This window comes from Dioscorea cayenensis, chromosome 3, assembly GCF_009730915.1.
Source record: "Dioscorea cayenensis subsp. rotundata cultivar TDr96_F1 chromosome 3, TDr96_F1_v2_PseudoChromosome.rev07_lg8_w22 25.fasta, whole genome shotgun sequence".
NCBI classification, from domain to species: Eukaryota; Viridiplantae; Streptophyta; class Magnoliopsida; order Dioscoreales; family Dioscoreaceae; genus Dioscorea; species Dioscorea cayenensis.
The window spans coordinates 11,921,024-11,947,352 of NC_052473.1; the positions used below are offsets into that span (position 1 = coordinate 11,921,024).

Here is a 26,329-nt window from a genome sequence, read left to right on the forward strand (position 1 = left end):
TGAATTGAAACCTAATTTTATTCAATTGGTGCAGCAAATGTGTCAGTTCAATGGATTTCAAGATGAAGACCCATATGAGCATTTGAGGATTTTTCTTGAGATTTGTGATACCTTTAAGGCGAATAATGTCTCTGAGGAGGTTGTTTGCCTTAGACTCTTTCCATTCACGTTGCGAGGAAAGGCTGGACAGTGGCTAAATTCCATACCCAAAGGGTCATTAATAACATGGAAGCAAACCTTGGACACCTTTATCACAAAATATTTTCCTCTAGCAAAGATCACTAATTTGATAAATGACATCTCCTCCTTCACCCAGCTAGAGTCTAAATCTTTGTATGACGCTTGGGAAAGGTATAAGGAAATGCAAAGAAAATGCCCACCTCATGGAACTGTAGAATGGATGCAAATCCAGATTTTTTTATAATGGGCTGAACATCTCCACTAAGCAAATGCTCGACGCAGCCTCAGGGGGATCATTGTGCAACAAGCAACCAAGTACAACATACACTTTAATTGAAGAGATGGCAAACAATGGCCACCAATGGAGTTCTGAGAAGAGCATACTGGTCAAGGCGGCCGGAATTTATCAAGTGGATATTGTCACCAAATTGGCAGCACAGGTTGAAGCCATTACGAAGTGATTCGATGCAATACAATCGATCACCTCAGGCAGCGGACCATCTGGAGATAGTTGGGTTCCCCCATGTGAGACCGGTGGCTCTACTGACATGGGTGGGGGATAATTTGAACAAGTGGACTTTATTGCACAGAATCGCCAGTTCCAGAATAACCCATACAGCAATACTTACAATCCGGGGTAAAAAAAATCACCCCAACTTCTCATGGAGCCAATCAGGACAAGGGCAAGGAAAACAACAAAATAGAGCTTTCCCACTGAGCATACAATTGTCACTGGCCTCATCCTCCTCAAATTCAATTGCTGAACTCAATGGGTTGCTTAGTCAATTTATGAAGGATATAGAAAGTCATCTTGTGAGTAATGAAGAGATGATTAGGAACACAAATGCCACAGTGCATAATCTAGAACACCATATGGCTCAAATGTCTAAATTGATTGAGGAAAGGCTTCCGGGGTCACTCCCTAGCAACACTAAGATCAACCCAAAGGAATCCCTTAAGGGTGTTTCATTGAGGAGTGGGAAACAATTCCAAAATTCTATTAAAAATGAGGACGAGATGGGGGTTATTGAACCAACCGGCACTGTTAACCTTGAGGCCCCAGTCGATGTAGGGGACAAAACAATGGAACAGGGTAAGGAGAAGAGTGCTCCACCAGTGTATCAACCTAAGCTTCCCTACCTTGTAAATGTGAAAAAGATATCAACAAGATGAGCAATTTAAGAAATTTCTCAACATGTTCAAGACTTTACACATCAATGCTCCATTTGTTGAAGCTCTTTCTCAGATGCTGAGATACGCCAAAATTTTAAAGGAACTACTCATAAATAAGAGAAAATTGGAAGATGTATTCTCAGTAACACTTAGTGAGGAGTATTCAGCATTGATCACTAACTCACTCCCCAAGAAGGAAAAAGACACTGGGGGATTCATTATCCCTTGCACAATTGGTGGATTAATTGATAAAAAGTCCCTTGCTGATTTTGGGGCAAGCATACTTCTCATGCCCTGCAAAATTTTTCAAAAGCTTGTGCTTGGGGAGCCGAAGTCCACTCCTATAACACTACAACGGGCTGACAGATCCATCAGAAAACCATGTGGGCATTGAAGATGTTTTAGTAAAAATGGAAAATTTTATTTTTACAGTGGATTTTGTCATTTTGGATGTCGATGGAAAGGTTGAGGTGCCGTTAATTTTGGGTAGAAAGTTCTTGGCCACGTCTAAGGCTCTCATTGATGTCAAGGATGGTCGAATGATGCTCCAAGTGGGGAAAGATGAAGTGATATTCAAACTCCATGATTCTAAGAGACACACGATGGATTTTATTGATACTTGTTATTATGTGGATGCTATTGATGATTTGGTTTTTGATTATGTGCAAGACATGTTTATGAAATACGAGTTATCTTAGCTACTTAACGACAACCCTCTTGAGAATGAGGTCATGGAAGAGGGAGTAGGGGACTCACCATGTCTGGAAGCGGCGAGGGTGGAAACAACCGTACCCCCGATGATCCAATGAGGAAAGCCTTCCGAGCAACTCGATGGTGGAAAATAGTGACCACAAAAAAGAAAAATCCACCCATCTTACCAATAGCTCCTACTCAATCAAATTCGTGGACCTTTGCTGAGATCAATTTAATCAATTCATTATTACCATATTCATGAATATGCATTTCAGGTGGTGATGCAAGTTCTGGGTGTCACCACGAGCCTCCTTGAGTGCACAATAGGTATGTAAAGCTCGTGACGTTAAACAAGCACTTCTTGGGAGGTAACCAAAGTTGTTGTGTTGGATCTTTGTTGTTCGTGTTTTTTTTTGTTGTCGTTTTTCTTTTGTTGTCATTTTTTTGTTGGATACTCTCTGTGTGTTTTTGTACTCTTGTTGGAGTTGGGTTTTTACTGATTGATCTTGTGTGTTTTGTTTGCTCGATTTTTAAAAGGAGAACTCTTGCCTGGAATTTTTCAGGGCAAGCACAGGCAGAGCACGCCCTACTTGTACTACTGATTTTCACTGGTTTCAATTTTCAGGGCAAGCACGGGGTGAACAAGAACATGCCAGGAGGGCAAGCACGAACACCACGCACTTAGCACGATCGTGTCCTTCTCCTTTGAGGTTTTTACACTTTTTCTTGAGAGAATCAGTAGGAGGGACACACCTTTAACAAGATCGTGCTTGCCTCGAATTAAATTCTAGCCTTGGTGCCCTGAGCACGCACATGTCTTGTGCATGCTCAATCGTGACTATTCGGCTTCCACCGCTCCACTTTAAAACCTAGCCACCGGTTGCACCCTTTTCATCCCATTTCTCGGCCATTCATCTCCTTTTCTTCGATTGTTGGGTTTCATGAGTTGTATTATGTTCTTGCCAAGTTTTAACACATTCAATCGCCATTTTACTCATGAACTCTGGTAAGTCATCGGCATTGATTTTGATTTCATTCGGAGGTTTTCCATTATCCTTCTTTTTGTTCATCAGATGTCTTGGTTTCTCATGCTGGAGTTTGTATCCAAATTTTTGAGAAAATTTTTGGTGTCGATACCTTGCACCTCACTGTAGGGAACATGACTGTTTTAGGATATGATCGTGTTTAAACCCTTGCATGATCGTGTCCCCTCATTTGTGAAGACAAAGGGAGTGGTTCACTATCGTGTCCTCTATTTGGACACATTTTTTGTGCGCCTTGCAAGATCGTGCTCCATCTATATCCCTATTTTTCTTGTACTGATTGGCCTCTTTTCTTTTATAGGTAATGCCTAGGAAACACACTTTAGCCGAGCCTTCCAAGTGACCCAGAGTGGAGGCATCCACACTTGACACTGATTACACACCTAAGTTTCATACTCTGGCACATTAGGAGTGCTACTGATAAGTGATTGTGTATAAGTATTACTAACTATACTTTTCTTACATTGAGCATCACTTTTATCATATTTTATGGCTTATTCACATGTATTTGTGTTCTTTTGTGCAGTTAGGGTTGTGGAGACAAGTTTCGAAAGAAGGAAGCAAAAATAGATCATGGACGCAATTGTTGAGAAAACTATTGGACCAAGCAAGGATCAAGACACGAGTTTTGATCATAGACATGTGGGTGTGTGCCAACCTCCAAAATGTGCAAGTGAATAAAAAAAGTGGAGGGGCACAAAGGCAGTCACACTCATTTGTTCCAACTTGTGTAACATTGTTAAGAGCTTCATCAATGTGTTTGGAAGAGAGATGTGACATGATCTACCGCATGGATGTGTGCCCAATCATGTGGTCTTGATGAAGAAATTGAAGTAAGGAGCATTGTAGCGAAAGTACTATAGCAGTTACTGTAGTAAATCACTATAGCTATTATTGTTTACAGTGCGCAAGAAAATTGAAGCCTAGAAATCCACATGCCCATGTGGAATTTCCACAGGGGCGTGTGGATGCCCGATTTCAGCCCTTTAAATACCGCTTTGAGAGTTTATTTTGGGGATCTTTTTCCTATCTTTTGCCTATCTTTTGGGGAGAGCGCAGCTAGGGTTTGAAAAAGTTTTTGCTGGGATTTTGGAGCATTCCTATGGCATTCGACATCTATTTATTTTAGAGGAGAGCTATTGGGAGAGCTTTTATGGGTATTGATTCTGCAAGGTGTTCCCTAGGCTTGACGAAGGAGTCATTGGAGAAGACGAGGCGGCTCTTGAAGACCATCAACACGAATGACAAGGGGGTTATCTCTATGGATTGCTTGTACTTATTTTTTATTTCATTTTTGACTTTATATTGCTCCATGGAGAGATAAACCCCTAGTGGGTGCCAGGACTTATAAACCCTAGGATGATTTGGTTTCATTAATGATGTAGGAATTAAGGACCTCGATTCAATTAGGAGTGAATCTGGTCACCAAACGAGAGAAAATGAAAGAAATGCTAAGTGTTCAAGCTCAACACGGGCAGAGCACAGTCGTGCTCTGCCCCTTGAATCTCCTAGCCTTGTGCGGATCAAGTGAAAAAACTCACAGGGGAGTGGCACCAAGGCGAACAAGATTGAAGCATGCTCGTGTCCCTCCCCCTTAAAATCTCAGGCTAAAATTGTTTTCTACTCAACAGTGGAAGCATGTGCCGAAGGCTCCTAGCATGAAGCACGGCTGTGCTTTCTTCCATTGGAAATTCTAGGCAAACACTTAGCTGATTCACTCAAAATCATTCCATGGAAACACAGGTTGAGTACGATCATGCTTAGACCATGTCGAGCTCGAACACAGCCCTTTTTAACTCTAGTTAAGGGTTTGCCCTCATCTTCGTTGGGGGATTCGACTCTCCACCGGGAAGACTTTGAGGAAGGTGAAGATCAAGCTTTACCACACTTTCTAAGGGGATCAAGGAAGAGTTGGAGGCACAAGAGAACTGGGGTTAAGCATACAGAGCTCGACGAGGAAGGTTATCTTGAGTAGAAGGGAGTCATGTCTTCTTTCTCTAGTTCTTTATCTTTGTTTTCCTAATTGTACACATCCATGAGTGCTAACCGTCCACGGTGCCCCGAGATGTGAACTATGTTGTTTTGTATGCTTTGACTGCTTGATTTTTAATGATTACAGAGTTCTTTTGGTTTCTTGTGTTTAATCTTATGTTTGCATAACTTGATGGTTTAATTTGCACAGTTGCTTAGGTAATCTAGTTATCTTGGCATAACTTAGTGCATTTGGGAACCATAGTTGCATCATTGCTTTAGAGCACACACTTGAACCATAGGATGTACCTTGTAAACATTAGAATCAAGTCAGCATGCTATAACTCATAGGAACCATTCCGGGTCATTGCTTTTTTGTTGCTGAAAACACAATCCAAATCCCCCTATCACTACCATCTTTCACTCTTTCATTAGTTCTTAATTCAACATTATTACAATCTTTGTTTTACTGAACATCTGAAGATAGATTAGTACTTTAAGTCCAGTCCCTGCGGTTCGATAACTCTACCCGTTACGGGGTATCACTTTACTACTTATGTGAGACTCGTGCACTTGCGGAGAACACATCAGACAATTATTGAGATTGTTGGTTATGATCATATGAGTGGATCTTAGAACTGAGGTATCATGATTATAATGTGCTTGTGACATCTAGTCTATTACTAAAGTTGTTAGGCTCAATTTAACTTTTAGTAGGGTCGACCTTGGAGTGCGTCTATGTTGGGCAAGTAACATTTGTTCGTGATCACCAAGATGGAATTCATTCTCTCAGAAGTAAATGAGTTAGTATCCTATGTAACTCTAAGAATGTGAGATTAGAAAACCTTGGCCAAGGTAGTCAAACTAATCATATGGGATACGAAGGGTAGTTTTGTAATCTCACTCTACTATAGTTATTTGCATATGATCGAGTTCAGTGAGTTTGACAAATACCATGGCTCTTACTCTGTTGGGATAGAAGAACAAAAGGTTTATACACATATGATAATCATAATTAGAAAGGTTTGTAATGATCTACTCATTCATGTTCAATTGGGTTACAACATGGGGCCACAGGGCTGGCTAAGTGTCACCCGCGTCCTTTGGTATCCTCCCATTATCAATCAGAATAAACCTAGGGAGTCACGCTTAAAGATATAAAGAATTGGTCTCGTTTTGAGTACAGGATAAAATTATCAATTCATAATTTTACTTCATGGGATGAGTGAAATTGTAAATTGGTCTAGGATTTTTGTCTTAAGTTTAAATTTTGATTTAAATTTGATGGAGTCAAATAGTTAACCAAAATATAAGGATTCAAAGACAAAAGTGGTTTTAGTTACATTAGGACTGATATTTCTAATATAATTTCAATGATAATGTTTATCATATTATGAAGGTTTATATTTTGAATAGGACTTCATAATTGAATAATATTTATCATGTTTTATGAAGTCTCTATAAATATAACTCCTCTCTAACCCTGAAGGCAATTAATCAATTCTCTAGTGAGGAAAATCCCCAAGTTCTCTCTTCATCTCTAACCCTAACTGCTATTTGGAGAAGAAGAGGAGATTGTTTCTCAATTCCAGCATGTGATCTAGAGGCGTGAGACTTTTGTTCGGCGCTAAGAGATCTACAACAATCTGAGGGATAAATTCGGCGCATCAAAGGAATGGTTTTCAAACATTAAGAGGTAATTTTATAGATCTTTCAATTAAAATAGAGCGTTCATTAAAACAATTAGATTATATCGCAATTATATTTTTGCTTACACATGCCTATGGTGATATTATACAATTTTGTGACATTATTTAATAGAAATATACTCCTATTTATCACTGTTTTAGGATTAATTGTCACATTCGGCCAAAGTGTTTGAAACTAAAAATAGACTTGAATGAAGGAAGACAAGTGGGGCTATCACAGTACTCCAGAAGAAACTTTCAAAGAAAGAGAAAAATCAAGAGGATGTGGATCAAAAAGTCAGATTTAAAATGTGGAGTAGAATATACATCTGCAAAGAAACCTTCGAAGGATGATTGGTACTTTGATTTTAAATGACAAAGAGCAGCTAGGAAAGTTTGATAAGAAGAGTGACAAGGGAGTATTCATGGGATATTCTACAAATAGTCATGCTTATCGGGTGTTCAATTCAAGAACCAAGAAAATAATGGAGGCAACCAACAGCCTTATTGATGACCTTTTTGATCAATTAGCTAATGTGGAACCTCATAGCCTTTTAAGAGAGTCAGATAATCATAACACACAAAGCAATGCTTTAGTTGATAATAAGCTACATGAAAAACAACATGTTACAACACCTACTACAACACCTGAAACTACTCAAGACGCAGCCAGACAGCCAAATGCAATTGATTTTACAACACAAGATACAACTGAAGATACTATTTGAGAATTTGATGAAGGCAATTAGGAAGACTACACTTATGAGCCATCTTCGACAATAAGGAAAACTCATCCAATACAAGAATATGAAGATAGACTATAGGGAATTGGCCGGATATTTGTGTTACACTTCTCTTATTGAGCCAAAGAATGTGAAGGAAGCCTTGAGTGATGAACATTGGGTTATTGTCATACAGGAAGAATTAAATCAATTTGCTGGAAATGATGTATGGACTTTGGTTCCAACCGAAGGATATGAATGTCATTGGGACCAAGTGGATCTTCAAGAACAAAACTGATGACAAAGGCAACATTACCAAGATCAAAGCAAGACTAGTTGCACAAGGGTACACTCAAGTAGAATGAATTGATTTTGATGAAACATTTGCACCATTTTCCCATCTCGAATCCATCAGATTATTATTAGTTATTGCATGTAGCATGGGTTTCAAGCTATACCAAATGGATGTCAAAAGTGCATTTCATAATGGGATTCTAAATGAAGAAGTATATGTGGAACAACCAAAAGGTTTTGAAGATTCATAGCATTTAGATCATTTGTTCAAGTTGCAAAAGACTCTATATGGATTGAAGCAAGCTCCTTAAGCTTGGTATGAAAGACTTACAAAGTTTCTATTTGAAAAAGGCTACCAAAGAGGGGTAGTAGACATGACATTATTCATCGAGAAGATAAATTCAAACATCATGGTTGCACCAATATATATATTGATGATATAGTATTTGTCTCTACAGTTTAGAAGAAATAGTCGATGAGTTTGTGTTATTTATGTAGCAAGAGTTTGAAATGAGCATGGTGGGAGAATCAAGCTACTTCTTCGGCTTTCAGATTCAATAAAGCAAAAATGGTATTTTTATCTCTCAAAGCAAGTATGCAAGGAATCTAGTGAAAAGATTTAAATTTTAGAATGCAAGACATGTCAGGACACTTATGAGTGTTAACGAATAATTGACAAAAGATAAACATGGGAATGATATGGACCCAAGCCTTTTCAAAAGCATGATTAGTAGCTTGCTCTATCTTATAGCTAGTAGACCAGATTTTTGTTTCAGCATTGGAGTTTGTGCAAGATATCAAGCATCATCAAAGCAATCACACTTGACAGCAGTCAAATGCATCATTCGCTACATCAATTGTACTATAGATTTTGGGATTTGGTATGCTAGAGATACAAATGTGCATTTGGTAGGCTACAATGATGCTGATTGGACCAGCAATATAGATGATCAAAAAAACACTTCAAATGGATGTTTTTATCGAGGCAACAACCTTGTCACATGGTACAGTAAGATGCAAAGTTCTATCTCACTTTCTACTACAGAGGTTGAGTATATAGTAGCAGGAAGTTGTTGTACATAATTTACATCTCCAAGAATCTAGCTCAACATTCGCATACCAAACATATTGCTATTCGACATCATTTCATACGAGATTTAGTTGAAAGTAAGACTATCACCATGGATTATGTTACAACGAAGAAGCAACTGGCTGACATTTTCACCAAACCCCTTGATCCTACAAGATATGAATATTTAAGGGGTTCACTCGGCCTTTTTCAAGTTTAATCTATGTAGGAAAGGGTCCACAAATGACCATGTATCTGTTGATGTTTCTTGATGTCATTTGCAAAGAAATGAAGGTAGGGGGAGTGATGAGTGCATTTTATATAGAAATTTTTATATACCTGACACACTCCTTGTGTGTGACCCACAAGTGCACGGGTTTGTCGAAGTAATAAATCCTAGGTGAGTGGGTATCGTGTCCACAGGGAATCGGGAATAAAAACACCAAGATTTCTACTTAACCAAGCGAAGATGAAATAATGATTGTGTTGATAAGATGTAATGTAGACAAAAATAAAAGAAATAAGAAAGAGAGGCACAAATAAGTGAGAGAAAAGGCAATCGATATGAAGTGGGGTACTCAGATATTGTTCCACCTAGGATTATCGTTTCAAGTGCAAAACCAACTATTATTCTTCCTAACTAATGCTCAATGAGTCATGGACATCATAAGATACACCGTCCCAAACCTAAGGTCAACCGTGACTAACTCTACACTATGCCCCGGTGGAGAAATCGATCAGTCTCAACACCTCACACTGTGCAAAGTTGCAAGACGCTCTAGGGATTCCAAGTGATAAACCCTATTTCTATATGTAGACCTAACACTTTAGTCCAGGAGAAAAGCCCCTAGTCACAATTAAGCCCCAGATACTAAGGATTACTTCAACGCTTCACTCTGTTGCTCTTGCAACTAAGCCCCAGCGGAATTTCTCTCTTAGTACTTCACTCTATTGTGACAGCAAAGAACTATAGAAATGGAGGTAGGATAAATCACACCGGAGGGGAAAGGGGACGCTCTGCTACCTCTCGACTCACCCTCTCGACCCTCTCCAATCTAGCATTGTCTAACCGTCCTGGTGTGTCACTCACTCACAAGGATTACCAATGTGAACTCTCAACCCTAGTGTCAGTCTAAGTGAGAAATCATTCAACAAGCATTCACAAATCCATCCTAGGATTCACAAACATCAATTAAGGAAAGCATAATAAAAGGTTAATGAAATAAATACATCCTAGGATTTACAAATCCAAGTACCCACTAGGGGTTTTAGCTTTCCATGGAGCAAGATATAATCAATAGTAAAATTGAAAGTAAAAGCAAGTAATCCATAGGAAACCCCTCGGTAGTCGTGTCAATAGTCTTATGGAGTAGGCTCGTCCTCTCCAAAGGTCCCCTTGTCAGGCCTAGGGCACACCTCACTGGATCGGTGCCGACGAAAGCTCCCCAATAGCTATCTTCCAAGAGAAACGCGGTGTCAAAGCCGTAGAACAACTCCAAAAGCCTTGCCAATACCTCTCAAAACCCTACCCATAAGCCACTCAAGAGTTGGAGAAAAAATGGAAAGAAGGATCCTCAAATCAGGCTGAATCGTGGCTTAAAATAGGCTGGTATCGGGCATCCACACGGCCCTATGGATTTTTCACATGCCCCTATGAAATTTCCACATGCCCCTGTGGAAATTCCACACGGGGGTGTGGATTCTCTGGAATTCTAATTTTCTGCGGGCTGTGAACAGTAATTGCTATAATGATTTGCTGCAGTAACCTACTACAATACCTGGCCAAAAACACTCCCGATTAACACTTTCATCGAGGCAACATAAACGGGCACACGTTTATGCCGTAGATCACCTTCTTTAATAAAAGGCTTCATTGGTGAAGATCTTAATATCATTGCACAAGTTGAGATACGCAAATGTGACTGCCTTTATGCCCCTCCAACTCATTGTAATTGCTTGAATACATGGAGGTTGGCACACATTCTCATATCTTTGTCTTCACATTTGTTCGTTCCAAGATTTTATCAAATAGTGCATTCACGATCTACATTGGCATCTTTTTTACATATTTGGCTCCACAACCCTACATGCACCAAAGTAACACAACTACAAATGTATTAGCGCTAGAACCTGATAAAAGTAATGCTCAACGTAAGAAAAGAATACTTCGTATTACTAATACACAAGCACTTATCAATACCCTATTGCATGAATTACTTGTCTTTTTGCATTCTTTTATTATAAATTGATCTACTTGGGGTATATTTGTTAAATAATGCAAATAATCAGGTCTTGGAGAGAAAGGAATGAATAGAGATGATTTTGGCATGAAATATAGTTGGAATGCACTTTCAGGATAAGCACGGTTGGGAAACACACCCATACTTACAACCGTGTATTTTTCAAGACTTAGAGAATTTCAGCCCAACTGAGGAGGCACGGGCGTGTTTATGCCTGTGCACTTCACTAGAATTTGCACAAACTGAAGAGCATGGTTTCATTTCCCCTAGCACCATCATGCTTTTAAAGCACGGGCATGCTTACGCCTGTGCACTTTATTGGGATTTTCACGGAGAGAAGAGCACGGCTATCTTGCTCCTAGCATGAACGAGCACAGGTGTGCTTACGACCGTGCACTTTTCAAGTTGGGCTGCAATCAGGTTAAGAACAAGTTCCAAGGCACCTTGACGAAAGCACAATTAAGAGCACGACCAAGAGCATGGTTGTGCTTTAATCAGGAATGGTGTTTTCAAGACCTAAAGTTAGGTTTTAAAGGGGTCTTCTTTCTCTTTTCTGGAGACAATGACTAGGCAGAGCTTAGCACCATTCAAGGCCGGATCTTTGTGGAGAGATCATTGTGGGAAAGGATTAATACCAGCAAGTTCATCATAGATTGCTCTCTAACGAGGATTGTGAAGCAAGAAGGAAGTTTTATGGATAACATTTCTTTCTATTATTATTTTTCATTTATGCATTGTAGAACCATGAGGGGTTAACCGTCATTTGATTATTGATTATTGGTTGTTCATCTTTTTGCTAATTGATGTTTGTATGTTGCAAACTCAATGTGGGAATTGTCACTAGCTGATGAGCATTGATTTGTCATGCATGTTCTCTATAGTTGCAATTGTAGTTAAGAAGCATATTAACCTTAGTTGCTTATTCACTATCTAAATGGTGGTTGATATCCAATTTAGCTAGGCACACAATAGGGAAGGAGTTGAGTTTGCACCGTGCCTTGAGTGAGATTCTATGTTATCAAACTCTTCATAGGTAGTTACACGGTCCAAGGAGATGTACATTTAATCATTGCCTAGTCAATGCATGCGTCGAGGGGTGATAAGTGCTTGTGTGTTAAGAATGCAAAGTGTTCTTTCCTTACGATGAGCATTACTTTTATTAGGTTTAAGCGCTAATACATGTGTATTTGTGTTCTTTTGCGCATTTAGGGTTGTGAAGCTGAGTATTAAGAAAAGAAGCCAAAAGTAGATCGTGAACGCATTATTTAGTGTAATATTGAAAGGAACAAATGTGAAGACACAAGTGGGGATCTACGATACGTGAATGTGTGCCAACCTCCATGTAGTTAAGGCATTACAATGAGTTGGAGGGGAACGAAGGCAGTCACATTTGCGTATCCCAACTTGTGCATTGATAGCAAGATCTTCACCAAAGAGGACTTTGATTAAAGAAAAGTTGTGATCTACAGCATAAACATGTGCCCGTTTATGTTGCCTCGATGAAAAGTGTTGAATTAGGAGTGTTTTGGCGGAGCACTTTAGTATATAATGTAGCAAATCACTGTAGCAATACACTGTAGAAGTTACTGTTTACATCCGGCTGAAAATCAGGTTTCCAGAGAATCCACACAGGCGTGTGAAAATTCCCCATACCCGTGTGAAAATTCCACAGGCCCGTGTGGAGAATCCATAGGGGCGTGTGGATGCCCGATTCCAGCCGTATTTAAGCCGCGATTTAGCCCGATTTTTGGAGAATCTTTTCACCCTTCTCTCCAATTTTTCTCTATCTTTCGGGAGGCCGTCGGCTAGGGTTTTGAGAGGCTTTTGGAAAGTCTTTGGATTGGTTCTACGGATTCGACACCATGCTCCACTTGGAAGAAGGTTATTGGGGGAGCTTTCATCGACATCGATCCGGCGAGGTGTTCCCTAGGCCGGACAAGGGGACCTTTGGAAAAGACGAGCCTACTCCACAAGACCATCGACACAAATACCGAAGGGGTTTTCCTATGGATTACTTGTTTTTACTTTCGATTACATTATTGATTGTATCTTGCTCCATGGAGAGCTAAACCCCCTAGTGGGTACTTAAATTTTGTAAACCCTAAGATGTTATTGTTTCTTTGAACTTTTATTATGATTTCCTTAATTGATGTTTTAATTGAGTTTTAATCTTGAATGCTTGTTGAATGATTTCTCCCTTAGAGAGATACTAGGGTTGAGAGCTCATCTTGGTAACCTTTGTAGATGGGTGACACGTTATAAGGGTTAGACAAAGCTAGATCAGAGAGGGTTGAGAGGGTGAGTGGAGAGGTAGCGGAGCGTCCCCTTTCCCCTCTGGTGTGATTTATCCTACCTCCAATTCCTAGAGTTCTTCGCAGTTACAATCGAGTAAAGAACTAAAGGATGAACTCTGCTGGGGCTTAGTTGCGTGAGTAACAGATTGAAGCGTTGAAGTGACTTTAGTTTCTGGGGCTTAATTGTGACTAGGTGTCTTTTGCCTAGACTAAAGGGTTAGATCTACACATAGGAATAGGGTTTATCACTTGGAATCTTTAGAACTCCTTGCAACTTTACACAGTGTGAGGTGTTGAGACTGAGCTCTTTCTCTGCCGGGACATAGTGTAGAGTCAGTCAAAGTTGACCTTAGGTTTGGGACCGTGTGCTTCACGATTTCCACGACTCATTAAGCATTAGTTAGGAAGTATAATAGTAGGTCTTGCACTTGAAACATTAGTCCTAGGGGGAGCATTGTCCGAGTACCCTACTTCTATCGATTGCCTTTTCTCTTACATATTTGTGCCTCTCATTCTTGTTTCTTTTATTTCTGTTTACATCACATCTTATCAACACAATCATTATTTATCTTCACTTGGTTAAGTAGCAATTTTGGTATTTTTATTCCCTAGCCCTGTGGATACGATACCCCACTCACTTGGGATTTATTACTTTGACAAACCCGTGCACTTGCGGGTTACACGTAAGGTGCGTTGTAAAGTTTTTAGCGCCGTTGCCGGGGTGTAGGCGTTTAGAGATACTTTGCACTTTGTTATCTTAGCTATACATCATTCATTCTATTTTACATCTTCTTATTCTTTCATCGTTCTGATTTGTTTTCTTTATTTTGGTGCAGCTGCATGTTAAGACCCGAGGGAACCCTTCGATATTAATTGAAGGTGATCCTGAACTTAAACATACATTCAAAAGAAAGGATAAAGAACCTGTGCAAGAACCGTCGAATCTAGCTGAAGTGGAAGTTGAAGGATCTGACAACATGGCAGAACAGAATGAACAACACAGAACACTTTCTAATTACGCCAAACCGTCAGTATTTTGGACATAATCTAGCATTGTGCGGCCCCTGATTACAGCTCAGAACTTTAAGCAAAAGCCAGCATTCATCCAAATGATACAGCAGTTGGCGCAATTCAATGGTTTAGCCGATGAGGATCCAAACACCATATTGAAACCTTCTTGAAAGTTTGTGGCATGCTGAAGATGAACGGCGTTATGGATAATGCTATAAGATTGAGGGCTTTCCTATTTTCTCTAAAAGGAAGAGCAAAGTAGTGGCTACATTTTCTACCATGAGCATCCATCATGACATGGAATAAAATGGTCGAAGCCTTTCTTGCAAGGTACTTTCCTCCGGGGAAATCGGAAAAGCTTCGCAATGAGATATCATCGTTTGTTCAGATGGAGCTCGAGTCCTTTTTTGAGACATGGGAGTGAGTCAAGGACCTATTGCGGAAGTGTCCACAACATGCATTCCCCGAGTGGATGATCATTCAGACTTTTTACAACGGGTTGAATCCAAGTACAAGACAGCTTCTAGATGCCGCCGCTGGAGGTACAATGGGGAACATGACCCCTATAGAAGCCCGGCAGTTGGTAGAGGAAATGGCCATGAATAGCTACTAATGGAATGCAAGGGAAAAGAAGAAACTGGCCGGACTCTATGAAATTGATGCGGTTATATCTTTAGCAGCCCAAGTAGAGGTATTGAGCAAAAATTGGATACATTGACTTCACCGAGGGTAGCTGCTATCATGAGTTGTGATGGTTGTAGGGGTTCACATATGCCATCTGATTGTCCAATTTCGATTACTACTTTAGCCCCGACTGAACAAGTCGACTTTGTGGGCAATTCGAGAAGGGTACAAGGTAATCCTTATAGCAACACCTACAACCAAGGGTGGAGGAACCACCCCAATTTCTCATGGAGTAACCAAGGGCAACAAAAGGCCATAGCACCACTGGATTTTCAACAACAACAAGCCCCAACATGGAGAATAGAGTTTTAGGCTTGGAAATCCGAATGACCGACTTAGAGAAAGCCTTGACTAGATTTGTGCAATCATCGGATACACGATTACAATCGGTCGAGGCTACACTTCGCAACCACACCGCGTTATTGCACAATTTAGAAAATCCAGTGGGGCAAATTGCGAAGTCTCTATCGGAGAGACCACAAGAAAGCCTACCAAGTAATACCGAGACTAATCTAAGAGAACATGTGAAGGCGATCACTTTGAGAAGTGATCGTGAGGTTGAGGGTAGGTTTCCAAGTTAGGAGACCAATGTTGAAGCACCTGAGGTCATGTAGGTTGAGGAGAGAGCTAGCAAAGAGAAGGAGGTGGCACCCCCACCTTACAAGCCAGGAATTCCGTATTCTTCAAGATTGAAGAACGACCAAAATGATGAGCAATAAAGGAACTTCTTGGGTCTATTCAAGAAATTGCACATCAACATTCCTTTTGTGGAGGCGTTATCTCAAATGCCTCGGTATGCCAAGTTCTTGAAAGATCTTTTGACCAACAAGAGGAAGTTGAAGGAGAGTGCATCAGTGATTTTAGATGCCTCTTATTCGACAGTGATGCAAAAGAATATGCCGAACAAGAAGAAAGACCACGGAAGCTTTGTGATTCCACGCAACATTGGCAATTTGGGTGAAGAGATGGCATTGGCGGATTCGTGGGCTAGTATCAACTTCATGCCATACTCATTCTTTCAGAAGCTAGGCTTGGGAGAGCCTAGGCCCACTCAGATGACATTGCAATTGGCGCACCGAACAGTGAGACATCTGAGGGACATCATTGAAGACATACTTGTCAAGGTGGACAAGTACATATTTTCTGTAGACTTTGTAGTGTTGGATGTCGATGAGGATGCAGATGTTCCTTTAATACTTGGGAGGCCATTCATGCGCACTTCCAAGGCATTTATCGACATGGATGGCGGGGAGTTGACACTGAGGTTGGAGATGACAAGCTCACATACCGCCTCACCTAAGCCATGCGACATTCTCTCAACTTTGATGATACTCTTTATTTTCTTGACACTACAGATGAGCTAATCGATAAATATGTGCAGGAAATGTTGAATCCGGACCCGTACGAGGGGTTGCTAGACCAGGAAATGGAGAACGAAGATGTGATGATGCTTGATCTAAAGGAGACAGTACCATCTACTCCGGGGATCGTGAAAAATATGCTTCGGAAGATGAAGCGCGCAAGGAGACGCCACAAGAAACACCCCAAGGCTGTTGGGGAAACGTAAAATGAAACAAGGGTGACAAACCCTTAAGTGGTACCAAACTCGACAACTCTCCCTCTACCTTCAAAAGACTATGTTCATCATGCTTTCAAGTTATGGGTAAGAGGAGAACCTTCATCTATAAACCCCCATGAGGTAAGACAAGGTACGGTACGTCAAGCTAAATGACGTTAAACAAGCGCTTCTTGGGAGGCAACCCAAGTTTTTACTATTTTCCTAGTTTTTAGTTAGTGTTTGCATGAATAAGGCTTTAAGTGTTGGTGTCTTGATTTTTAGATGCTATTTCTATGATTTTCTCATGGACATTTTGGTGTTACAATGTGCTTAAATGTGCATGGTGAAGTTTCTGGTCGTTTGAGCATGTTGTGCATTTTTCTCTGGTATAGGTTGCATGATAAAAGCAGGCTCTGAGTGTATTTATATGTTCAGGAATTTTCTTCAAAGCCTGTAGTCTTTCTAACTCATCCAGAGAAAACACACGGGCGTGTGGAATTTCCATATGCCCGTGGGTTTCTACTGAGAAGCTCGACCATAGAAGGCATAGGGGCGTGGACTCACCCTTGTAAGCGACCTAGCGACGGTCACACGCCCGTAGGTAATTTCAGCACGGGCGTGTGTCTTCCTGCAGAGACTTAGAAATTTTTCTCGAGAAGGCACAGAGGCGTGGACTCTCCCCTGTGGATGATCCTAAGCTATACACATGGTCGTGGGTAATTTCCACACGTCCATGTGGATCTCTGCAGAAAAGCTCTCTTCCATCCCGAGAATACACAGGGGTGTGTGAATGCCCCTGTGTACTAGCCCTATGAAGGTCCACACTTGTGTGGAATTTCCGCATGCCCATGTGATTGCATTTAGAAGCTTAGTGTGTTTTCCTGAGAGTACACAGGGGCATGCGTCTACCCCTATGGGTCTCTCCAGTGGAGGCACACGGGCGTGGGTAATTTCCACACGCTCGTGTGAATGTACAGAAACGCAAAGGCCGCAGATTTTCTTTAAAATCCTTTCGTTCTTCTTCATTTTCAACCTCCTAATCACTCAGAGAACACTCCTAATCCCTCTCCCGACCTCGCACCATTGATTTAAGGAGATTTACTCGAGTTTTCCGGCCGAATTCAAAGTTTTTAACTTCATCCCGTCGGTAACCCTTAATTTCTCTCTTTTCTTCATGATATTTGATTTTAATCGATTATAATGGTGAATGTTGCTTTGTTTCTACAATTAGAAGGAGTATTCATGTTTAGAAAGGAATTAGAAGAGATTTGATGATGTATTTTTGAGTTTTTAACTTGTAGCCGTGCGTTTTTCTCACCCCAAAGATCTACACGGGCGTGTGGAAATTCCACACGACCGTGTGGATTTCTGTTGTATTATTTTGTGAACTTCTTTCATCAATTGTTTTTTAATTTTTACAGATATGGCACCTCGGTCGAAGAGGCAAGATGAGAAATGTCCGCGTGAGTCATCACTTGAACGCGAACAAATGGAATTCGTGATTCCCGAGCATCAGGCTCGATTTCAGAGATTGGTAAAGCTAAGGTATGGACAAACACATTTTCCCGACATGGATGCAGTGAGAGAGGTTCAGGGGACAGGTAACATGGTAGAGGAGATAGAGGAGATGCTTGTGGTAGGCGGATGGAGACGGTTGCTTGCCATACAGGATCCTGCGATCTGTATGTTGATGCTTAAGGTGTTATCATAATTCGAGTTCGCCCGCTCTTATTCCAGCTTTGACAGTGTAGACACTATACAATTTAGAGCACTCGGACAACATCAAAGCTTGTCAGTCACCCAGTTCTTCATTAGACTGGGACTTTATGATGTGGCATTCACTAATACGGATGACTACGAGCAGTTGCCTACGGATTACCCCAGTAAGTTGATACCGTAGTGCGCATACAGAGTGCTATGTGGACAGGGGCAGTATAAGCCCGAGGTGTCTAAGGCCACATGTTTCTCCCAGCCGAGTTACAGGTATATACAAGCCGTTCTGAGCAGGTCAGCTAACGATCGTGGTGACAGTACCGGTATGCTAAGCCGACGGGAGCTACTATATCTCTATTCGATGGTACAGAGCACACCGATACACCTGGGACACATCCTGGTAGAGTATATACAACATCAGGGGCAATATATTAGATTTGGAGTGATATTCTCGGGCCCCTACATAACGAGACTAGTTATGGGTATGGGTTTCTTGGGCATGATTCGAGGAGCCGAGAAGGCGAGTATACCTGTCTTCCTGGGCATAGAGATGATAAGGTTGATGGGGATGGTTCACAGGGCTCAGCCGCGAGTGTATGCTTTGATTACACCCACCCCAGAGATAGCCAAGAGTGAGGGTGATGATGCCGAGGGTTCTCAGCCTACCCTCGAGCCTCAGCCTGCACCGATGGAGACCGAGGTACCTCCTGTGGCAGAGGAGCCACCCCAAGTATGCATGTTTTCACCTTCTCGAGCCTATGATCATTTTGAGAGGCTCGAGAGTGTTGTAGGGGTGCTTCGGACAGAGATCCCGAGGTTCGGGCGACAAAGGTTATGCAATACACAGAGTTTATGGCACATTATGATACTTTATAATAGATCCTTGAGCGAGACGTTGCCTCCCCATTTGTTTAGAGGCCGAGGACCCCTCAGGCATCTCTGACACCACCATCACCCGTCCCAGCACCACTTGGTCCACATAGTACATCATCACCAGCAGTAGCAGCAGCGGAGTCCCAGCCAGACACCGACGCTTGATGCGTTTTTCTTTTTCTTTATTTCTTTCTTGTGTCTGTTTTTTATTTTGTATTATTGCAAGACTTGCACTACTCAGAAAGGATTTTCTTTCTGAGTATGTCTTTTACTTTCATTTTGTTATCTTGAGTTCTATACATTACCTTATCTTTTATACACTCGAGCTAATTTTGTTTTTATTGAATTTCACTGAACCCCCTTGTGTATGCATGCAGATGGTCTTGTTAGTATGGAAATTGAGATTTAGTTATGGACACGACCAATGTGGGCCGTGTGTGCTTCACAACCCGTTGGAACTTTACTCCCAAGGATTTCGCTCCATCAAACGCAACATTAGGAGTCAGGGGAGTATTGTTTCAATTGCCTACTCCCACATATTTACTTGATTGCTATACTTTCTATTGTGCTTGCATATATACATTGAGAGCAATGTACATCTTAAGTATGGGGGGAGTTCACTTTGCACATGTCTTTTACACAAGTTTTGATTGACATACATGTTCAGCGTAGCCAATGGCGGTTCACCTTAGTTGCAATGTTTGTATTCTTGAGTTTAGGAGAAATTTTAACATTGAATGTTCTCATGCTCTAGTTTTTACTTGAATCTCTAGGAATTTTTGCCCGATTAATATTTGTGCACCACTCACTTATAAAACTCTTTTGGAAACTCGAGTTTGATGTTTAAGGGACTAATTAGTTTTGTTTCTTGTTCCATTTTGCTAAAAAAAAATGGAAAACAACACAAAAAAAACAGATTGTTTAGTTATGCATTGAGGGTGGAAAGAGCTACCACCTATGAAGTATGAAGCTACTCTCATAAGTCGGATACTAGTTATTCCCTAATGAGAGAAAGAGCTATCTCATGGGATGAGTGAAAGCTACCACCCTGGTAGAAAGAGCTACCACCTCGAAAGTGTGAAAGCCACCTTAGCGGCCGCTTCAGAAAGGGGTACCTTAGAGGATATGTGAAGCTACTACCATCCTTTGGTTTTGTTATGCTTGTAGATAAATAACTCCCTTGTACTTAGAACTTTGAGGAGTATACTTTGGGTTTACTTGAGCGAGTTTACACACACTTACACGATGTTGGGTTTGTTGCCCTTTTTTATTCAAGTTTTTAGCTAGAGCATTGATTTTTCATATTTAGTGTTAAAAGTTCCCTTTCTTATAGAATGCCCTCCTTGCATGCTTTGGTGAACCTAAGGCTAAGAACTTTCAATTTTTTCCTTCTTCTATACTTCAATGTTTTAGTTTTTGCATGAGGACAAGCAAAAGCTTAAGTGTGGGAAAGTTTGATAAGTGCTTGTGTGTTAAGAATGTGAAGTGTTCTTTCCTTACGATGAGCATTACTTTTATCAGGTTTAAGGGCTAATAAATGTGTATTTGTATTCTTTTGCGCATTTAGAGTTGTGAAGCTGAGTATTAAGAAAAGAAGCCAAAAGTAGATCGTGAACGCACTATTTGGTGGAATCTTGGAAGGAACAAACGCGAAGACACAAGTGGGGCTCTAAGATAAGTGAGTTGGAGGGGAAAGAAGGCAGTCACATTTGCATATCCCGACTTGTGCATTAATAGCAAGATCTTCACCAATGAGGACTTTGATTGAAGAATAGTTGCGATCTATGGCATAAACATGTGCCCAATTATGTTGCCTTGATGAAAAGTGTGGAATTGGGAGTGTTTTGGCAGAGCAATGTAGCAGGTACGGTAGCAAATCACTATAACAATACACTATAGAAGTTACTGTTCACAGCCGACCAAAAATCAAGTTTCTAGAGAATCCACACGGGCGTGTGAAAATTCCCCACGCCCGTGTGGAGAATCCACAAGGGCGTGTGGATTCCCAATTCCAGCACTATTTAAGCCGCGATTCAGCTCGATTTTTGGAGAATCTTTTCACCCTTCTATCCAACGTCTCTCTACCTTTCGGGAGGTCATCGGCTAGGTTTTTTAGAGGCTTTTAGCAAGTCTTTGGATTGGTTCTACGGATTCGACACCACGCTCCGCATGAAAGAAGGTTATTGGGGGGAGCTTTCGTCGACATCGATCCGGTGAGGTGTGCCCTAGGCCGGACAAGGGGACCTTTGGAGAAGACAAGGCTACTCCACAAGACCATCGACACGAATACTAAGGTGGTTTTCTATAGATTACTTGTTTTTACTTTTGATTTCATTATTGATTATATCTTGCTCCATGGAGAGCTAAACCCCCTAGTGGGTACTTGGATTTTATAAACCTTAGGATGTTATTGTTTCTTCGACCTTTTATTATGCTTTCCTTAATTGATGTTTTAATTGAGTTTCAATCATGAATACTTGTTGAATGATTTCTCCCTTAGAGTGACACTAGGGTTGAGAGTTCATCTTGGTAACCTTTGTGGATGGGTGACACGCCATGAGGGTTAGACAAAGGTAGATTGGAGAGGGCTGAGAGGGTGAGTCGAGAGGTAGCGGAGCGTCCCCTTTCCCCTCCGGTGTGATTTATCCTACCTCCAATTCCTAGAGTTCTTTGTGGTTACAATAGAGTGAAGAACTAAAGGATGAACTCCGTTGGGGCTTAGTTGCGTGAGCAACAGAGTGAAGCATTGAAGTGACTTTAGTTTATGGGGCCTAACTGTGACTAGGGGTCTTTCGCCTGGACCAAAGGGTTAGATCTACACATAGGAATAGAGTTTACCACATGGAATCCTTAGAACTTCTTGCAACTTTACACATTGTGAGGTGTTGAGACTGAGCGATTTCTCCGCCTGGACATAGTATAAAGTTAGTCACGGTTGACCTTAGGTTTGGCACCTGTGCTTTAGGATTTCTACAACTCATTAAGCATTAGTTAGGAAGTATAATAGTAGGTCTTGCACTTGAAACATTAGTCCTAGGGGGAGCATTGTCCGAGTACCCCACTTCTATCGATTGTCTTTCCTCTCACTTATTTGTGCCTCTCATTCTTGTTTCTTTTATTTCTATTTACATCACATCTTATCAACACAATCGTTATTCATCTTCACTTGCTTAAGTAGCAATTTTGGTATTTTTATTCCCTACTCCCTGTGGATACGATACCCCACTCACTTGGGATTTATTACTTCGACAGACCCATGCACTTGTGGGTCACGCGCAAGGGGCGTTGTCAAGGGGATTAATCCGGGGCACTATCCTTTTCGCTGTTATCTTTTCAGGTCAAACCCTCTCTCTCTTTTCCTTCTCCTTCCGCATTTCTTTAATTGTTTTAAATTAGACTTTATCTAATTTATTGAGTCAGCTAGATATCAGAAATTAAGCAAGTATTGAGAGCTATACCAGTCCCTGAGGATTCAACTACCTGACCTATTTGGGTACACTTTATCACTTATACAACCTGTGCACTACGGTTATGCAAAAGGCATATCAGGGAGTTTGTTCAAATATCCAGTCCTCATGCAGAAGAAAGGGAAAGCTACATCAACCACCAGTTCTGCAATTTAGGGGGAGTTGCAACCAGAATTACAACCTCTTGTGGATCAAGGAAAAGACTTTGCCATCATCTGCCACAATGGGTAGAAATAAAACTGTATACCCTTTTTATTTTCTGTTCATTATTGATTATGTTTGTGTTTTTAGTTATTGAACTTTTTACTTAAAGACTGATATGTTTTGGTTATGTGGTTGTAGTCACTAGTTGTCATTTGATATTTATGTTACATCTATTTTGTATGCAGCAACTATATGATGTTCTATCAAATAAGTTGAGTTGTGTCCAGGTTCCAGTACATGTTGTAGCTTGATGTTTTAACTAATGTTAGTCTGGCAAAAGTCTAGCAGAGAAAGTTGTGTCAAATAATGCTAAAAGGGGAGATTATTAGAGCTAAAAACTCAAGTTGGCATTATTTGACAAGAAAGAGATGACTTGGCAAAAGCATTAGTGACATGAAAAAAGCATGCAGAATTCTATCTTTAGAAGAGTTTATCTTTGGGAAGAAACATCAAGGTGAAAGGATCTCTCTTGAAGAGCAAGTCATGGGGAGCATGTCTAAAATTATGATTTAATCTATCTTTCCTAAGATCCAGGATGATAAAATCTATCTTTGGTAACTTCAATTCTCATGAGAAATTTATTACTAAGAGGTCAAGATTCTGAGATCTTTAGTTTGGTGTAAAAATTAATTGAAAGGAACTGATAAGTGCTTGTGCGATATGAATGCGAAGTGTTCATTCCTTATGTTGAGCATTACTTTTCTCAGGTTTTTACACTAATATGTGTGTTTTTATGTTACTTTTATGCAGGTAGGGTTGTGAGGTCGAGTATGAAGGAAATAGGCCAATATGGATCATAATGCACCTATTTTGGAGAAAATCTTGCTAAGGTTCAAACGCGAAGACATAGGTCAGGTGTGAGCATTCCGATTTGGAGGGGCCAACCTCCTCGCATTCGAGTGAGCACATCCATTTGGAGGGGCACAAAGACAGTCACACTCGAGCATTCCGATTTATGCACATAAGAACAAGAGCTCCACGAACATGTATATCATTGAAGAAGCAAATGATTCACGACGTAAATGTGTGCCCATTTGCGTTACCCCGATGAAAATATGGAATTGGGAAGTTATTTAGGTCGAAGACTGTAGCAGAGCACCACAGCAACACTGTAGCATGTACTGTAGCAGCACTGTTCACAGTCGGCCGAGAAATCAGAGAAACAGATAATCCACACGGGCGTGTGGAAATTATCCACGGCCGTGTGGAAATTCCGCACGGGCGCGTGTACCGTCCACGCCCGTGGAGTCACCCGATTTCAGCCCTATTTAAAGCCGATACAGCCTCGATTTTGGTATTCTTTTCTCCATGTTTTCCCCAACTTACGAGAGGCCTTCGGCTAGGGTTTTGAGGGGTATTGGCTAGGTTTTTGGAGAGGTTCTACGGCTCCGACATAGCGCGTCGTTTGGAAGAAGGTTATTGGGAGAGCTTTCGTCGGCACCAATCCGGCGAGTTGTATCCTAGGCCGGACAAAGGATCCCTTGCGACGAGTAGAGGACTCTCTACAAGACCATCGACACGACCATCGAGGGGGTTTTTTTATGGATTCATTTCTTTTACATTCGATTTCTTTTATTGTACTTAGCTCCATGGAGAGCTAAACCCCTAGTCGGTACTTGGGTGATTGTGAACCCTATAATGTATTCGTTTCTTTGAACTTCTTTATTATGCTTTCAATAAATTGATGTTATTGTGAGTTCCAACCTTGAATGCTTGATTGTATGAACATTTCCCCTAGAGTGACACTAGGGTTGAGAGTTCTTGTTGGTAACCTTATGAGTGAGTGACACACCACGAGCGTTAGACAAAGCTAGGTTGGAGAGGGTTGGAGAGGGTTGAGAGAGTGAGTCGAGAGGTACAGGAGCGTCCCCTTTCCCCTCTGACGTGATAGATTCTACCTCCGTTCCTCGAGTTCTTTGCGGCCATAATAGAGTGAATGGTCTAAGGGATGAATCTCCGCTGGGGCTTAGTTGCGCGTGCAACGGAGTGAAGCGTTGAGGGGATCTTAGTATCTAGGGCTTAATTGTGTTTAGGGACCTTTCGCCTGGACCAAAAGGTTAGGTCTATAATTGGGAAGAGATTTATCACCTGGAATCCCTAGAGTTCATTGCAACTTTATTCGAGTGCGAGGTTGAGAGATTATTTAATCTCTCCTCCGGGACATGAATAGAGTTAGGCATAGTTGACCTTAGATTTGGGACTATGTATGTAAGGATTTCCACGACTCACCATTGCATTGATTAGGAAGCATAATAGAGAGTTCTTGCACTTGAAGCGATTATCCTAGGCGAAGCATCATCCGAGTACCCCATCTTTATCGATTGCCTTACCTCCTCCTTACTTTTGCTCTCTTACTTGTTGCTTTTAATTGTTGAGAATTGAATCATTGTCACACTTATCACTGTTGATATTCCACATAGCTAAGAATCGAATTAAGTGTCTTTACTCCCTACTCCCTGTGGATTCGATACCCGCTCACCCGGGATTATTACTTCGACAAACCCGTGCACTTGCGGGATATACGCAAGGGGACCTTGTCATGAACAAACTAAGAAAGGCAACATCAAGCTATGAAGAACTTAAGACCATAACTAGCTATACAAGTGAAGAAAAGATCCAAAGCTAATTATAGGCAAAGCTTCTTGAAGACATAAGGATATTTTTGGAAGAAGATCTATGTGAAGGTACAAACTATTCAAGGGCGCAAGTTATCTTTGGCAATTGCATAGATTTGGAAGAGGATTGATGACCCAAGCTTGGATGAATGAAGATCATGATTGGAAGATATTTAAGAGGTAAACTTTGATGAAAAAAGATCAGTTTTAGTAACAAGATATTAAAAACCAAACTTGGATGAAATGAGGATCAAGTTTGAAGATTGTGAAGACCAAACTTGGATGAATGGAGATCAAGTTTGGAAAGAAGATTGTAAATGTAATACCTTGAACCTTTGGATACCTGTAAGAAATTATATTCAGGGTATTATCACAGTTGCAGTAAGATTATCCTGTAGAGTAGTTTTGTTGAAAACCCCCAAGTGGAAAGCTGAAGGACTTAAGTGTGAAAGTTTATAGAAAATTTTGGGTTCAAAAGTAAAAAATATGGTTTCATCTGAAGTGTTTCTAGAAACCAAGGACTGAAAGGTAAGTTTACAAGGATCTTTTGCAAATACTAATTCATGATTTAGGGACCATTGGTGACTTTTCAGGGACCTTTTCATAAGAAATTTTATTTTTAGGGACCGATAGTGAATTTTGGCTGAAATTTAAGTCAAGATATAAAGTGTGAAAATGGCTGCCTTTTATGTGGCCTTTCTTCTTCTTCTTCATTGGCTGCAACTATATTTCAAAAAATAAAAAAATAAAAATAAAAGAGAAGAAGGGAAAAATTAGAGGCTTGAGGAGTTTAGGCTTGGAGATCGTCGGAGGGAGCTCGCCGGAAGGATGGTTTGA

The 26,329-nt window shown here is 40.8% G+C and overlaps 2 non-coding genes across 2 annotated transcripts; both read right to left on the reverse strand.

The window, feature by feature from the left end:
* Positions 1–283: 283 nt before the first annotated feature.
* On the reverse strand, positions 284–390 carry LOC120257780. Its single transcript, XR_005535865.1, has one exon. It is a non-coding gene; the product is annotated as a small nucleolar RNA R71 (small nucleolar RNA).
* A 14,343-nt stretch (positions 391–14,733) lies between these two features.
* Positions 14,734–14,839, reverse strand: LOC120257738. Its single transcript, XR_005535827.1, has one exon. It is a non-coding gene; the product is annotated as a small nucleolar RNA R71 (small nucleolar RNA).
* Between the last annotated feature and the right edge of the window lie 11,490 nt (positions 14,840–26,329).